Consider the following 6,000-nt stretch of genomic DNA (forward strand, 5'->3'; position numbering starts at 1 on the left):
TCTGAACAAGAGCACTCAATGCTTTTGTATGGGCTCCCAACCCACATACAGGTAGGAACAGCTGAAGAACCTACCCCACAGCAGAACTCTTCCAATAAAAATCACTATATTCGCATATAAGAAGTGCCTGGGGGAGGCAAAGTCCCAATGCAAGTTCTTCAAACCTGTCTCTATTCACTCCTTGCAACGCCACCACTACAATTCCTGCCCAAAATGTCTCACTGGCTGCCCAGGAAGGATTCCTCCCCCCAGTCTCTTTCATCAGGATGCTAACTCTGTAAATACTATGTTTTACTCCTCTTAAGTGCTACTCACCTGAAATTCAAAGGCTACTGAGAATGCTCCCAAAAGCAGATGTCCACAGGGCTCAATTAGAAATGCTACAGCCCAACAGAGTAGTCCTCCTGGCCAGACCCCTAGGGTGCTGTTAGCAAGTCACAGATTCACAGAATGGTTTGGGTTGGAAGGGACCTTAAAGCTCATACGGTCCCAATCCCTCTGCCGCAGGCATGGACACCTTCCACTAGCCCAAGTTGCCCAAAGCCCCGTCCAACCTGGCCTTGAACCCTTCCATGGAGGGGGCAGCTACAGCTGCTCTGGGCAGCCTGTGCCAGGGCCTCACCACCCTCACAGAAAAGAATGTCTTCCTCACATCTAATCTAAATCTACCCTCTTTATAGTTGAAAACTTACCCCTCATCCTATCGCTACACTCCCTGGTAAAAGAGTCCCTCCCATTTTTCCTGTAGGACCTGCTTTCTTCCTGATATCTTTCCTGTACTTCTTTGCATTTAAGCCTGGCCCACCTTCACCTCCTCTTTCACTTTTGCATGTTTCAAATCTGGCCGTTAACTCTTCCCCTTCACTCAAGGTATGATTGTTTTCACCAGTCCTGCACAAGTTAATACCCGTAGTCTCTTAAGGATGTAACAGTGAGCTCTCTTGACCCTTCCAGTTTACTAGCATTTTCCTGAAAATCTGAAGTGTTCAGAACCATAATACAGACACCGTATTTTGGCTGTAAATACAATGACCCCCTGCAGAACTGTAGATACGCCTTTTAACACCTCAAAACCACTTTCTGTCCTCACCCAGCCCACAGAACTGCAAGTCAAGCAGCTTCACAACCAACCAATCACATAGATAAATACAGAACAACCAAGGGCTACTAGATCAGTCTCCAGTCCACTTCTATTACGGTCCCAGCACTCCCAGACAAAAAGAATAAAAAGATCAGGAATTACAGCTATACACACCCAAACAGCTTTGCTCCGAAATAAACAGCTCATAAGCTCCAGCTTCTCAGTTACTTCTGCACAGGAAGCATATGCATACGCAGAGACATCCTGAGTACCAAACAAGTTACTAAGAATGAGCCCAAGCTACACTTCGGTGAGGCTTAAACATTACAATACAATCTCCTGCTTTAGCCCCCTTTTATCCTCCTGTGGGAAAGAACAACTCTAATCAAACTAGATGGGTTTTGAACTGCAAAACCCCTTTCTGAAGGTGCTTTCCAGGAGCATTGTCATAACTTTTGCAACAAAATCACTTAATTTCAGGAGAGCTGCACCTGCCCAGCCTTTACCTGTTCACTGCCCGTTCACCTCATTGTCTGATACCTGACAGACTCACAGCTGTACTTGCTCTGTTCTAAATGACAAACCAGTGATAAGTAGCTGTGAAATTATTGACCTGTGCGGAGAACGAGTCAGTGTCACACGAAAAACAAAACCCACTTACAAGGCATGATTAGCTGAACAGCAAGGCCTGATACACGTTCATTGCCAAGTTGCAGAATAAATGAGGAATCTCGTAAAAAGGAGCAGGGATGACCAGAGAGGTCCAAGCCCTTGGAATAAACTCTTTCCCTCCCACCCCTGAAGTTACCATCATGTATTCAGTAAGTTTCTCCTGTTCTTATTGCTTCTATTCCTGCAACAATAAAATACACAATTGCAAGTGGAAATATCACTACAACAAAATCTCTTTGTACAGACTATCATCATTTAAAAAAAAAAAAAAAGGCTTACTATTATTTTCAATGCAGCAACGCTTAAAGTTAGCCTGGCTCGCCCTTAAACACTTTCAATTACTCCAGTAAGTACAATGAAGGCCTTAAGCAACCAACGCTTTCGAGTCTTAGATTATCCATTACAGAAATACCTGCTTATTTAACAGGCTCTGTACTGTACAGCTCAGGCAAACTGGAGGCACTACCAGAAGACATGCCAAAACCATGGTCCTGATTTTGGCCAGTCGCACCTCCGATGCAATACCCCGCAGGACAAGGAGGATGCGGCACAGGAATCGGGTGCTATGCAAAAGCATCAGTTCACACACATGAGGACTGAGGACTGTTTGTCTTTATACCATCACCCAGGCACCACGGCACGCTGCGTCAGGCATTAAGACAAACACGGACTCTGATGCCATCTCTAAGAAGGCTGTTCAGGTAAATTAGCCTTTGAAGTTTGGTTTTACACAAAGGTTTAATAAAAGGCTTTATTAAAATGTCACTATGAAGTTAAATCATTTTAATAAAAATTCTTTAGGAACATTACTCATATTTATTAAAACTAAAATACTTTTAAGCCCTGCATCTCCTTTCCAGCATTTGTATGGACTATTTACTTACTATTCCAGCTTCAGCCAGTTGGCCGAGTTTCACTTTTAAACTCTCATGAACACACAGAAAAAAGAAAAAAGCCCACAGTTCACCAAAAAATGCACTGTAAGACCCAATAAAAAGTCTCTGAATTTAGAAAAAACAAGGCACCAAAGCACTATATAATGATACTTTGGAAACCTATATCAAACTCATGGTTTAATACTTTCTTCTCTTTTTTTTAAAAAAGAAAAGGTATCTGCTGAAGTCATGTAGAAATGTATGTTATCAGTGAAGACTGCTGAAAGCGTCCTAAGATGTGTGATACCTAGTCTACTCAAGCCATGCAGAAAAGCAGAGCAGACCAACAAATTAAAAAAAAGGAATCGACTTATATTCAATGTACATATCAAATTAAGCACAAAACCAAAATACAGCTAAGAGCAGATGCACTCATATTGGCTTGAGGAAACACATGCAATTTAAAAAACAAACAAACCGGCAATCTGAAACAGTATTTGTGATTTGGCTGAGTATGATTTTTAATCTGAACTTTTTAACTGTAACAAGAAAAAGAGTAGACCATTTCAAAGAGGTCATATGGGAGAGGTTTTGTTTATCATACCCCCAAAACAGACCCTGCTAACTAGGATGAACCTCTTAGGCCACAGTCCTGAAAGAAGTAGCATCACCCATGATGAACCCACCAAGATCTCAGGGACCCCAGATACGCTCGTGATCAAACCCAGGCCCACTTAACAATACTTCATTTGGAGGGAAAAATGCAGGTAGCCATTTCAACTTTTCAGACGGAAATCATCCTGAAACCATCACTTTCTATCCTCTCTTTAAATTCCACTTTCAGAATATGGTCTCAGCCTCCCTCCTCCCCACCTCTTCCAGGTGACTTTACTCCCCAGCCCCTGGGGAACACTAGCTTTTAGGACACTGGGGTTCAACTACCCCAGTGCCAACTGAACGTGGAAAAAGCAGGTCCAGAACCGGCCCTTGCCAATTTGCATCTGGGAAATCTACTTGTCAGGAGCCGATTCTCCAAACTTGGGCTCTCCAAGGTGGGGAGCAGCTATTTATACATCACGAAAGGGCCCATTCCAGTGGAGGCCCCATGTGCATCTGCAAGACAAGGCTTAACACAAACAAAACTTGCACTATAAACCCTGCTTCCGTCCTGGAAGGGGCGGGATGCCTTCCCCCTAAGCAGGCTACAGGAGATGATGTAGACACTGCAACGAGCTTACGCTTAATACCTGTTCCTAGAAAGAAACAAAATTACTAAAGTCCTAAATGGTTATGTTTATTGTATGTTATCATCCCGAACGTCAGTAACATCAATACGCAAATATTTGCTGAGTTGATACTCGAGCATCTCACCCTTTGCACATTCAGGAGACAGAAACAAACCAAAACAACTTTCCTAACAAAACCCACAACTCCCAGCTCATACAAAACCCCTTCTCCAGCTTTGACTCTGGGGATCAGGGGGGTTGTCTGTAACCACCATAACCAAAAAATCCCCTCCTAGTTCACAACCAACACTACGAAACAAACCACCCCCCCGGCGAGGATGCACAGCACATGTGTCCCAGGACCCGCAGCAGCGTTTCCCCAGCCTGCGGCACATCTGCTCCCACACACAGATGAAAAACTCCTTCCTAAACAAAAAAAAAAACCAAAAACCAAAAAACAAAAAACCATCTTTCCAAACCTACCTAACAAGCTCGCCCAGCACCAGGGCGCACAAACTCCATCCTTGGACCCCCGCCGCCAGCTCAGCAGCTGCCCCGCACACCCCCCGCCCCAAACCGCATTTCAGCTTTCGGCCTCAGCAACCCTTTTGTAGGCTCCCGCACAATAACAAACCCACCGAGCCTTCTGGATGCCACCCCCCCGCCTTGTTTTGCTGAGACACACACACACACGGCGCGACAAAAATATCTTTGTGTCACACTCCAGACGATGAAGAAAAACAACCTGCCTTTGCGGCGGGGGTGTGCGGGGGGGGGGGAACGCGCTTCTCCGAGCCCCCGGCCCCTGCTGTACCCCGGCGGGGAGCGGGGCGGCGGGGGGGGACGGGACACGGACACCCGCCCTGCAGGCCTGCCCCGGCCCGGCGGCAGGAGACCGGAGAACGGGCGCTCAGCCCAGGCCCCCCCGCTGGGCCTCACCGCGGCCCTCACCGGGGATCCCGGCCAGGCCCCGCGGCTGCTCCCGGCGCCTCCATCCCCGCGGGGGGGTGCGGGGGGGTGCGGGTGTCGCACAATAAACACAGGCGGCTACAGCAGCCCGAAATGGGGGGGGGTGGGCCGCCCCCTCAGCCACCCCGGCACCCCACCGCCAAACCGCCGGGGCTGCGCCGCCGCCTCTTCCCCGCCGGGCCGGGAGGCCGCGGGGTGCCGCAGCCGCTGGCTCCGGCTCCATTTTAGGGCTGCCTCGTCCCACCTTCCCTCACCCTCCCCTTCCTCCTCCCGCCCCCCCCGGCCCCACTCACCGCCCCAAATATCCACGGCCGCCGCCGCCGCCGGCCCCCGATACCCACCTGTGGTGGTGGCGGGGAGCCGGGAGTGCCTGGGCAGCCGGGTGCGGAGGGGCGATGGGCGCGGGGCGCGGCGGATGGCGGCGGATTGCGCGGCGGCGGCGGCGGGATGCGGGGCGATACGGGCTCTCGCTGCCGCTCCCTCCTCCTCCTCCTCCTCCCCCTCCTCCCCCGGCCCGGCCTGTCAATCCCGCGCGGGAGGGCGCCGCCGCCCTCCGCACAGCGCCGCCTGCAGGGCCCCGCCGGCGCCGCAGGGGCGGCCCAAGATGGAGGCGGGGAGGGGCGGGGGGTGTCTGGGGTTGTTGAGGGGAGCGGGCGGGAGGAAGGGGTAGAGCCGCGGCCGTGGCGGCTGTCGCCGGCCCCAGCCCCTCTCTCTACCCCACACGCCCGGCCCCGAAGGCCGGATGGTCCCTCAGAGCCGCCAGGGGGGGCTGAGGCAGAGGGCGCCGGGCCCCTCACCGAGGCAGCAGGAGGGGCGGGGGCCAGCAAAGCCCCCGGACGCAGCCCGACTGCTGTCAGCCCGCTGAAACCACAAACAATTCACTTAATATACCAATAACAGGCCCCTTTGTATAAGCTTCGGACAGACAAGAGAACCAAGGCTACACGCTACAGAGCGACCCTTCCCCTTCGTGCAGACAAGATAAGCGAGTCCGCGGGCACGGAGGCCTCTCACGCCATACGTGTTAGAGACCCTGGAAACAGGCAGGTGACACCGTGAGGCACCACGCTGGGGCTGAAGGAGACCCTGAACTCACCACTGCTGCGTTCATCCCCTTACAGCCACCCCAGCTCGAACCACCCACTGGGGAAGCTGCTTCCAAGGGGGTATCAGAGGC

At 51.2% G+C, this 6,000-nt stretch overlaps 1 protein-coding gene across 8 annotated transcripts in view; it reads right to left on the minus strand.

Annotated features, from left to right (window-relative positions):
- The window catches only part of PRRC2B (proline rich coiled-coil 2B), a 51,847-nt gene extending 46,537 nt beyond the window's left edge, over positions 1 to 5,310 (minus strand). For 6 of the 8 annotated variants that reach the window (XM_074924042.1, XM_074924046.1, XM_074924045.1 and 3 more), the window contains exon 1: positions 5,165 to 5,310. The gene's annotated coding sequence lies outside the window, so the exon portion shown is untranslated. Of the gene's footprint in view, positions 1 to 5,116 lie in introns of all 8 variants that reach the window. The other 2 variants (XM_074924041.1, XM_074924039.1) reach the window with 1 other exon arrangement.
- Positions 5,311 to 6,000: the final 690 nt, after the last annotated feature.

The sequence above is a fragment of the Athene noctua genome, chromosome 20 (assembly GCF_965140245.1).
Source record: "Athene noctua chromosome 20, bAthNoc1.hap1.1, whole genome shotgun sequence".
NCBI lineage: Eukaryota > Metazoa > Chordata > Aves > Strigiformes > Strigidae > Athene > Athene noctua.